The sequence below is a fragment of the Vidua macroura genome, chromosome 6 (assembly GCF_024509145.1).
Source record: "Vidua macroura isolate BioBank_ID:100142 chromosome 6, ASM2450914v1, whole genome shotgun sequence".
Lineage (NCBI taxonomy): Eukaryota > Metazoa > Chordata > Aves > Passeriformes > Viduidae > Vidua > Vidua macroura.
In genome coordinates this window covers 28,713,763-28,725,826 of record NC_071576.1, presented here as the reverse complement: position 1 = coordinate 28,725,826, position 12,064 = coordinate 28,713,763, and the positions used below count along the sequence as shown (strand labels likewise).

The following is a 12,064-nucleotide window of genomic DNA, read 5'->3' as shown; positions in this document are numbered from 1 at the left end:
TACATATACATATTCATTAAGTCTGATCAATCTAATCAAAGATGTCCTTGAAAGTATTCTCAAGGAAGACATTAAATCAGCATAAAATAACTATTATAAGCCACACAGCAGAAGGAAAAAGAGGTTACTATATATTGAAACACTTCAGCAATATGAAAACTTAAAGTTTCTACATTTCTACACATCATGACCTTGCAAACTAAACTGTAATGTATGAAAATACAAAACAGAAACTATAGGTATATACCTGATATTCAGATATAGATTTGTTTCTGCACTAAGCCTGACGTATTTTACTTACAAAGGTAGAAAATCCCTTCAGTATTATGGCGAATACATTAAACAAATTAAAACCAAAACATTTGAATGTGAGACTTTTTCATCTATTATAGAGAGGAAGATTAAGTATCTGATGTTATGTGCTGAACAGGTATTTTCATAATTTAATGACATGGCAGTTATTAATGCACAAAATTCCAAGTCCACATAGCATAGCTTTCAGAAGAGTAACATATTTCTTGTACGTCATCAGCAGCACCTTAAAAAAGTAATAAAATACATCATGTGCTTCCTGTGTACTAAAACATTCTATTATATAACCACAGTATAACAATATTTAATTTACATACATCAAGTAATCCTTATTAAATCTTCTACACAATTGGAGTAATCGGCAAATTTCTGCAAATGTAAAAAAAAGTATTTTTTGCATCAATAATATCATCCTTCAATTTTACTGGTGAATTTAAGAACTTTATTCTAGCTTAATGTTGATTTTATAAGTAACTGCTGATATTCATATCAAGATTCTTTCCTCTTCCCTCTTACTTTCCTCACCACTGAACATCCTGGCAGCAGATACTAATGGAAACATGTTGACCTATGTTCTAGAAGAAAAAGAGATGGAAGAAAGTGTTTAAAGCAGTCAGAGAAAAGTATCAGTGTTTAAATCAAAAGTAAACACATATACATAATGACAGAAACTATTCAGATATTTCAATCCCCTTTTGTTCTTATGTTTTTGAAATTACCCCTTAAAAATCAGGAAAGGGAAAATGGTATTAACTCATAATCCATAAGGTACAGCATATGTCTGGCTATAATCTTTGGCATTTATAACTTGACAATCAAGACAGATTCTATGAAAAGTACTGGAAAAGAATACAAAAGCTCAAATGTTTCTAAGAAGGCTTTCTTCATGCAAGGGATCACACATAATCTGGGGAAAATATAATTATTAATGAAAGGTGTGAATTCAACATGGTAAAATTCCTTCCAGGAAAAGGAATTCAAGTATAGAAAACTAATGAGCAGGGACAACATTTTGCATTTGACAAGATATAGAGTTAGAAAGCAATTAAATTAAAGTGGTGTGATCAGAGAAAGTTTTTAGACAAATGACTATGAAAGTGGCTTTTTGAAGAAATGAAAGTTAAGGACCTAGATAAGACTTTGGTAACCTGTAAAGAAGAACAAGCATTTGAAGATTTTTATAAACAAAGTTTAGATGCATGCAATCTGAAATGTCATAGATTGGCTATGCAATTTGACAGACAAATTATAGTCTTGAAAAGAAAGGGTATGTTGTTCACAGTAACCAAAAATGAGTAAGAAGGAAGGGTCTGTGAAGAGAACTGGGATCAATTTTCAAATTACTTATTCAAATTCTAAGCAGAATATCTATAGGATAACCACAGTCAAGACAAGATGTTCTAGGAATCACAGACAGGAACACTAGATATGTGCATCATCGCGAGAAACAAAAAATACACTCCTGACCAAATCCGTGTGTAAGATCATGTATATCAATGAAGAATATTAGGAAGCAAATCTCTGGCACACAGATTAAAGTGAGATGATGGCAGGCAACCTATCAAATAATGAGATATATGAAGACAAAGTCACAAATGGACGACAGTTTCTTGTAGTTGATTATGACTACAGAGCCATACTCAGTAATTGAAATGAGTGGAAAAAATTTTGTACATATGTAGTTCAGGAAGAACAGATAAAGGGAGTAAAATAGTAGAGTCATACAATTTTAACAAGAGGAAATCACTAACTAATAGAACAAAATTGGAATGAATGAGTTTCAAAGAAAAGGAAGACACAACTAACTCAATATTGGTATACACCATATACTCAACTGGGTATATGGGATTACTTTGTACAAAATGCATTAAAAATGCAGAAAAAAAACAGGCTTATGCTTGCCAAACACAAAATACTCTATTTCTGGGGATTACAGATAGGAGAAAAAAATGCACTGATATCTTCCATCTGACATTGCATTTATGATTTGGCAGAGAGTTCAACAGAAGTTTATAAAGCTGGCCACAGTTCTTCTTGCTTCTCTTAATTAATGAATCATCGACAAATGCTAACTACCTAAAAAAAAACCCCCAAAACCAGGAGTACAAAACAGTTCCCCAATTAAAAGATAATATTTTTGTTACATATATATATTTTTCTAAATATATGATGAAAATCTAATCTTAATAATTTTTTCACACTTTGGATAGCTTTACAGAATGAGATTGCTATTATGCCTGAAAATATGAATTTTGTTAGTGTCAGTCCTGACCTTTGTCAATACCTATCAAAATAAAATTTAACAAAATTTGTTGGGCTCTTTGACATTATAGAGTAGAGATAAAAGGGAAGTACTTTCCTTCAAGCTACAGTGCTTGAAAAGCAGTCTTAAATTAGAGAAAGGTAGCAAGCTCAAGCAAAAGAAAATCAAAATTTTAAAGTCTTGTTATAGAATTGAAGTAAATATCCAATTGCCTTTATTATGTCAGAAATATTCATTAGAGTGGAAGCAGCTGAGACTTATTTTTAATTGTTGAATCCCATGTTAGCCAGTGAAATGTAGCATTATAAAATAGCAGGCCTTACTAAAAAGGAAAAATAATTTTATTAACAAACCCATAAGCCTTCATATAATGCAATATGGTAAAATATATCGTACTAAACTATCACTCTATCAGATGTGCACTAGCACTCATGAAAGCCTATTTAATCTGCTAAATGTATTTTAATGTGGTTATTGATATGAACAAAAGTGGCATAAAAAAAATGAAGAAATTAGACTGTAAACTGTGAAAAACAGAATAGGATGATGTAATATTAGAAGTAATTTCTCACAAGAATCCTGTGCTGAATTAGAGCAACTTTCCAGCGATATGGCATTTCCTTCCTGTGCCACTCCATACTCCCTGAAAATATATAAAACGGAATGGGTTTTACAGTACATGGAGTCACGTTCATGTCAGTTACTCTCTAGGCTTTATGATTCCTTAAGGACATACCACAAAAAAAAAAAAAAAAATCTTATTCCACAAATGAATTTAGTTTTTGTACTGCAGACAAACCTGATGCTGGTAAGATACAATCAACAAATGCGCTGGAATAACTGTCTGCAGCTCACCCTGCACTGAAACAGTTTTCAAAAACACCACACTTTTAAAAATCACACTAAAACCAGATTTTTGTTTTATTTTTTTTTTTTTTTAAGATTCAATGAGACTCAAAATGCTCTAAAACTTGATTTTAGAGCAACCAAACATACAAGTCCATGTAACAAAATTTTGGCCTGGTTAAAAACACTTGGATGCCATTGACTTCAGAAACCTATTTTTCTAGTGAAACGCTATGAAAACACTAGAACTGCATTCCATAGACAGTGTTTCAGGAAGCAACCTGCAAACAACTGCAAAGTAAGGAATAGGTTCTCCTTACTCTTACCTAAAGAGCAAAAAACTGCAAATGTATCCACAGAACACCTAAGAATAATTGGCAGAAATTTGAAAAATATATCTAAGGTCCAAATTCACATTTTAGTATTTTTGTGTACCAATTTGGACTACAGAGACTTTAAGTATCAGTACCTTTACAGGATGGGAATTACAGCTGCCTGACGCACTCTCCTTCCCAGCAGTATCAGCCAAAGCTCACATTTCCAGTCTGTGATATCTGGTAAAAAATTGAATGGAATGCCATGTCACTGCTCTGCAGATTTCTGAAACTGAAGTATCTGCTTTTTTTGCCTATGTAATGACTATAAGACGTCATATGCTGACTTTTTTTTAACAAGCATATCTGATTTGAACTAGTTCCCTCATTTCTAAAAGAGCTAATGTTTTTAGGACTGTATGGAGTAATATGCTTTGCAGCTCATTTTGAAAACTAGTGAAAACCAGACAAACTCTAATACTGTGTTCAGTTGTTAGAAAAAAAATGCCACCTTTGTTTTTAATATTCTTGCTAGAGATAAATGAACACTTCTTTAATGTCCAATGCATTTTTGATTTAGGTAAACACCGCCAAAGGCGTTTGGTATTTTTCATCTTAATAATTGTTCATTCACTAAAATAAAGTGATACAGAAGATTTTTACCAAAGGAAATTAAGAGAAATTAAAACAGAGCTGCCATGGAAGGACTTCAAGTTAAAATTCAATTTCACAATGGAAGATGATCCTTCAATAGCAGAAGTCCTACAATATATCCTTGACAAATCTAGGAAATAGAAATTAGAACAACTTTTAGATTTGTACCTGTGATCTTGATTCTTATGTAACAACTAAACACTACATATATCCTAAAGAATATTTATACTATAAAGCTCATAGAGCTTTAACTATGTGCTTTGGAGCCTTTGATTTGGTTCAAGGGCTTTTGATTTTAATTTAGTTTTGTAATATATAGACACAAAAAAAATAAAGTGGTTGTTCAAAATAATTGTAATACAGTTTTGCAGAAAAGCAAAATACAGAAATTTTATTGTTTCAAAGTTAAGTTTTTTGGTTAATGAAGAAAAGCACTGTATACTTATTGATTACTACATGAACATTCCAATCTTGAAGATGAAAAAATTAAGAGCTATAGTGTTACAACAGGAATTTTCTTCTCAGTACTAGTTACATTCCAACTAGACTTACAAATGAAAGCACAGACTGCATTTTAGAGTCTAAACAAATCCAAATAGTCTTCATGAAAACAATCTGGGGATTAAAAAGCAGGAAATAATATTTTTCAAAAGTGGATCACAAATATTTTACACATATATTTGTGCATATATTTTGATTCTGTAAAACTTCTTTTAAAATACACAATCAGTAACTTCATTAGATGCTTCGAATTTCAAAACTTTGCAAGAGATGGGAATTGCCCAGCCATTATGTAAAAAAAAAAAAAAAAAAAAAAAAAAAAATTTAAAGAAAGACAAACTGAGCTAGTCATGAGACAAGGAAAATATTCAGAAAAATCATAATTTGTATATCAAGAAAACAGATAAAATTCTGTGACTGTACTTATTTTTTTAGCAAAGCATGTAGGTAAAATGAAAGTATATAGACTGCTTAAAGGAATTGATCAAACTCTAAGGCCGGAAATTTCTTCCAGGAGCAGCTTTTGGACAAGAAAGGCATTGACAAGAAAAAGACCTTCTCAAAAGTAGACAATAACATGCACATTTTCATTTTAGGTATGATGATGCATACATGGTAATTTAGGTTAGGTATGAGTGGATATATAATGTATGTATTTAAGGTATATAGTAACAGCTCAGTATTATGACCAGTGCCTTCTCTAAATTCAGTTAAAAAAAAAAAAAATTGCTAAGATCACAAGATCCATAATTTTCCTCAACCTTTACCTTAGGTTCTTCTGTAAGCAAATTGAAAACATGTAGTAGTCTCGATTAATGCCAAAATGCTCAAATCTAGACTTCTTCTTTAGAAAATTCAGAATATATCCTAAAATGCAGATTAAATTGATGAAGATGGATGTCTATGGCACACTATCCAGTGTCAAGTATTTCACTAAATGTATGAAATTGATGTACTATGTCAGAAATGGTTGCTCATTATAGAAATAATACAAGTACTTTTAAGAAAACATAAACATATTTTAACTGGTTTCAGATCCAATTTAATAGAGTAGTTGGGATTAATTTATTGACAAGAGAGTCAGGAGAGATAGCTGTAAGAATCTGGGGTTGCACCATTTTTCTCACATATTTTCTTCAACATTGACGTAGATATAAATTTAAGATGAAAGTATCAAGGAATGCAAATCTTTCAGTGCATGCAAAATATGCATTTTAACGTATAAGCACCACTGTACTACAGCTACTCCATTTGGCAAAGAGGAATTAAAACATTTGGGTACTCATTCATTTATTCCAAGTACAATTAATGTGATCTAGGAGACAACAGGAAAAATATCTCTGTAGAGAAATTACATCTGTTGCTCCAATGAACAAGCTAGAATGCCATAAAAATAATGCATTTATATATTCTATGGTAATAATACAATTATTTTCAACTTCTTCCCTGAAATTTCTCTCTTCTACACATAGTTACAAAAAGAAATTCCTTCTACATGTTGTGAGGTTATATATCCATTCCATCATTTTACAAGAGATTGATGGTCTTATTTTTTATTAGAATGAATTTTATGCACTAAAAAATTAAAAGTAATCTATTTATTTCCTCTTACAAAGGATACATAGAAAAAAAGATAAATATAATCAAAATTATTATATTACCTAGTAATTTTGGTAGATTTTAATATTTCCCACTGTTATACAAAGGAGTGAATGTGCTTTTTTGATTATACGCACTATATTTATAATATACTTTCACAGCATGAAATAATACTTAATAATATATCACAGCACACATCAAATGTAAAAATATTTAAAAGAGGTGATTTGATTCAATTTTTATATACTAAGCATAGTTTTGCAGAAATGACCATATCTATTTTTTTTAACTGGCATCAGACACTTTGAAATAGATGGCTGCTCACCTCTTTGGAAATATATATCTAAAATTGAGAGAAAAATCTGAGGAGTAGAAGAGATATGCAGTCTATAGTTCTTTTATTATTTCACTACTTAAATTTTCATTTTAAGAAAGACTTCAGGGTTGTTTGTACTCTAGTATATGGTATTTCAGTGTAAGGGAGAGCAACAGGTTTTTAAACATTAAAAAGAATATTTTGAACAAAAAAAAACAACAGCAATCCATCCTAAATGTTAGGCCATCTTCACAGTGCTTACCACATCACAGGTGCACACTTAAAGAAGTCCTGCCCCTATGAAGGGTAAATATCTGTACTGAGGATTTAAACAATATGGGCTGCTTTATTTAATTCTAAAATTCACTCTAAGAATCTTGTTCACCTAGAAAAATTATCATCAGACAGGGGGTGTGAACATACACTGTTCATTCCTTAAGAACATACACTGAACATGAAGAACAGAAGGAAGAATCAGATCAAGAATTAGAAGAAAGTAGCATGATGCTATGTGTAACCACTATTTTGTTAGAACTGTGTTAAATGATCATTCTCAAAATCATAATCCTAGGTTAAGTAACCTATCAAAACACAACTGACAGTCTATACTTTGGTAGTCCTGAAGTCATATTTTATTTGACTTCCTTAACACCAACATTGCATTAATGACTTCACATCCAAAGCAATGTTCCAAAGCATTGATCCAAAGAGTGAGATTGATTAACTGAAATTAAGTAAATAATAGGATGCGAATATTCACAGTCATGCAGTTCAAGTCCATTCACCTAATTTTTTAAAAGGAAATACAGTTCAAGAAGTACAAGAAACAAGTGTATTTCAAGCATTTTCTAATCATGCTCATTTTTTTCCTATGTTTGGTTTGTACTTCAGTAATAAAGAAGAGTTGCGCACTATTTCCTGTTCCTCAACTAATAAAACTGAAACAGAAGACAACAATTTATAGAAGACAAGGTACACATACACTACAAATTATTTAGTCTGACAGTTCTTACACATGTGAATAGAAAAAAGAGCAAAAAATTATTGTAAAGTTATTTGCAGCACTTAAGTTCTCCACAACCAAAATGTAACTGAATAGAAAATGCTTCACATTGTGAATAGCCAATGAAAATTCCAATGATGCAAGTGTAAAAACATTCAAAATCTTGCACGGAAATTCCTACTTTTATATATACAAACACACACATATGTGTGCAATTTCATATGCTTTTGGAAAGGCAGTACAGTAAACCTTTTAAACTAAATTGTCTTAGACAATTAACTTTCATTAAAAAATTAAATCATCTGGATTGTACAAATAACTAAAACTAAATTAGAAAATTTAGTTATTTTTAGTCAAAAGCAGAAACTTCTACAGTAGAAGGGAGTCTTCAAACACCTGCTGTGTTTTGAAAGCAAAAAGTTACATGAAAAACAACACAACAACTAACCTATTCTTCCAGAACCCAAGATGCATTACAACATGCTTATTTGCAATCGACCTTTGAAAAAAAGCCTATATTTTACCACCCCATATAAAAAGGGAACCTAATTAAGACATGGCACAATACAGAACTAGATGTATAGTAGTATTGCAGAAATGTGTTTTTAAAGATACATTCATAGCAATTTTCCTTTTACTATTACACTGCATGACAGTTTTCTGTATTGAGTTGGAAATACTAGTGATTATATATTTTAAATTTTTTTTATCACTAGATTGTTTATTGAAAATCTGAGAGAAAGCAAACACTAACACCCTTATTCTCCTCCACAAAAATACATTCTAAACACCAGCAAATGAGACATTCAGTTGGAGCCTGAAATTCAAACAAAAGTTGCTTTTTTGTTCTACTACAACATGCTAGTCATATAACAGTTGCTTTCCACAATAAGAAGGGATTATATTTCAGTTAAAAAAACTATTCTAATAACAAAATCAAGAACCAATGTGCATCTGTAATGTAGCTATCATATGCTTACACAAGAGACAACTTTGCAATATTTAATACCTCTATTCATTGTTAGACCACAAAGCTTTCATCTCCTGCTTTGGCACAGAACAAGACTACACTCAGTAATACATTTCAGAGAGAGAAAGTATATGCAAGTATGCACAATGCAGAACAAAGAGAATAAACCAAAGTCCAACTGAAGCAGGTGCAACTATAAGGTAAATAGAGAAGCTGCTTACTATAGAGTTGCTGTCTAGCCCCAAATCCAGTATGAGATAAAAATTGTCAGGGTGGTAAGAGTAAGAACTTTAAACTCATAAGGAAATCCTTGTGTAAGTCAGGGCTCAATGACACTGTCCTCCTCTGCTGCACAAACAATACAGAAACTGTCTGTCAAAGTACACATAAAATACTTCATCCATATTAAATTCACAACTAAGATTAAAACGTATCTATAAAAATTTAACAAATCAGAGCTAGAACTCCACTCTACACTTAGCATATCACTACACAGGGCAACAGGGCTTGGGAAACGAATAACCTTTAAGAAGTAAAAACACATGGCTGTATAAAAACATTGCTGTATAATGAAAGGATTCAGAAACTATTTGTTGGTCTTGTTCTGGGGTTTTTCTGGTCATCATTTTCTTTAGTTTGATTTTGTTTCTAATGATAGTGGCTATTTATATACTATTGAATAGATAAGAAACTCTCTGCAATTCACATTACACTAACCCTGGAAGCCATCCTCCTTGTTGGATGCTGTGGAGATCCTCTTATTTAGTTAATTTTTGATTGGAGGGTGATGTTTAAGTGAGATGATAAGCAGAAGACTATTTGACTTTTTTGTCTGGAGTTTCAAAGACATCCAACTCAGATACCTGAAAATTATGTAACTTCAAGCGTGGCAACTCACATTCAATTTAGCTTACTGGTAGAGAATTTCAATGAATTTTTAAACATTTACTTGATCAAAAGCTGAATATATGGGCTATTCATAAAGTTGATAAGCATTTAGACAACTTCAACTCTCTCAAGTTCAACAGTAGTATATATGAAAAATTTCTACACAGGAGATGATGCTTGAAATATGATAGAAACATGGTGAGCTAAAATACATTTTTATTACACTTCAAAAATCTAATTAGCAAGAAAGCATAGTAAAACATGAAAGCATGCCAGATAGATTTATTACTAATGCTTGTAAATTTCTTAAAGGGTAAAAAGCCAAAAATTTAGTTCATCTAAAAAGATTTTATAAACATTATATTTTGATTTTTATAGCAGTATTTTTGTTTTGATATATTGATAATTCATTTTGATTTTTTGGCAAAGGTAATTAAAAACGTTATTGTAAAAACACTGTTTTCTCATCAAATAGGAACATAGCATATTGCTCAATGTATGTTACCCCACTCAAACTGACTACTGGATTTTTTTTTTTCAACATCTTGCAATAAGCAAAATTCATATTAAAAAAAAAATATTCCAAAACATTGCAAACTGAACAAGAAAAAGTCAAAGATGGTAACTTACTGCAATCCACATGAAGATACTAGAACTAAAAGCTAGTCTCAAATAAACAGTACGCTGTTCTTTTATCAAAATTTAAACTGTGGTGGTTTCAGCTTCTAATGGCTTTATTTTACCTACCAAAGGTTACCTTTGATTTCACTTTTTTTTCTTTATTTTATAGCTATACTGAGCATGCATCAAAATAAAGCTGAAGTCTTTGAGAGTTCTTGATCTTCTATTATTTTTATTAGTCACAAAACAAATTCTGTTCACTAAAACTAAGTTCAATATTCTATTACATTGTAAATTTGGATCATCAGTGTATTATTAGTAGATAAAACTGATCATGTTGGAGTTCAAGCTGAAGTAATTCATACTTCAAACACTGTGAAGATTTAATTATCACATATTATTAAATGTTATCTAAAATTCTTTCTTGCAACTGAAAACTACTTGAATTGGTTTATGTTTAAATAACTTTCCAATTATATCTTTTATATATTTTCCAATTATAACTTTTCCAATAATTATATCCAATTTAATACTCATGTACAACATCTAACTGCTTGTTATTGACTTGGACAGTCATGGCAAAGCTCAAGTACCAAACCACCAACTGGTTATTTGAGACTGAATGCTCACACAACCCAGAGGATGTCATCCCTGTCTAGATTCAAGGGCATTGTCAGTGTAGAATGGGAAAATTTAGAATACAATACTTGTCAAGAAAAACATGGAGTTCTTTACATCTCTAGGCTACAAAGTGTGAGTAATTGCAAAGAATGAATCAGAGATGGGCTGCTAAGTGTATCAGCCAATGATTATACGTAAGATAATTATCTTTTTACAGAGGTTATTAAAGAAAACTAGAGTCAATCTTAAATACTGTATTACAACCCTCTGAAGGACAACTTGTCAGTATTATTTAATTCAGGAAATAAAAACAAAGCATTTTGAATGAGCCTTTTTATTTGTAAGCTGATTTTGAATGAAAAAAAAAATTATATCTCAGAAAAAAATATACCTGTAAAATAGATTTTGTTTTGCAACACTGAACTAATTTTTAAGGAAAAAACAAAACTAAATTTTAATTGCACAGGATTTTGAAGACACAGATATTGTCTTAATTGACACGCTCCCAACGTATAAAAGTGCTTATAAAACTCCCGACAGAAGTGCTTCAAAACAACCTCTTTCAAGTGCTAGAGAGACATCATCGAAATTGGCCTTTTGTTTAACATAACTTTTGTTTTTACACAGCTTGAAATCATGCCAAACCTTCTCTTGCTGTGATATGTAAAATAAGCAACTTATAAACACTTTGGAACAGGAACACATACTGCAGATAAACTTTTATCACACCTACTGATAGTTCAATAGGAAAAAAATATTCATATGAAATCACATTGGAAATATTTCTTATTTAGAATATTCTAAAGACACACAGAAGTTAATCGTACTGTGCAAGTTTGTCTAATAATTGTTACTATGTGGCTATCCAGTGCACCACACACCCAGCATTTCACACTGTGAAATATAAACACTGTTCTTCCAAAACAAGAAAATAGAAGAATTTCATTCTCTTGAGATAATGAAGCTTCACTGGAGAAAAGACATCCTCTGTTCTATACAAGGAGTCACCAGTTTTAACAAATTAAATGTAAACTTTGCATGCATGGACACCCTAGTTAAAGGACAAGAACATTTGTATGTGGGAAGACATAAAAGCAAATATAACATTCTCAAGGCTCCTGCTTGCACCTATAAAGTCACACCACACACAAACATA

General features: G+C 31.2%; 1 protein-coding gene across 3 annotated transcripts in view; it reads right to left on the bottom strand.

Moving 5' to 3' along the window:
• Positions 1-12,064, bottom strand: part of NOVA1 (NOVA alternative splicing regulator 1) — a 142,316-nt gene that overhangs the window by 82,001 nt on the left and 48,251 nt on the right. Inside the window, exons 2-3 of one of the 3 annotated variants that reach the window (XM_053980348.1) lie at positions 3,891-3,975; positions 3,148-3,218 (exon numbers count right to left, since the gene is read on the bottom strand). The exons of the other annotated variants lie outside the window; for them this stretch is intronic. The gene's annotated coding sequence lies outside the window, so the exon portion shown is untranslated. The remainder of the gene's footprint in view (positions 1-3,147; positions 3,219-3,890; positions 3,976-12,064) is intronic. 3 annotated transcript variants of the gene reach the window in all.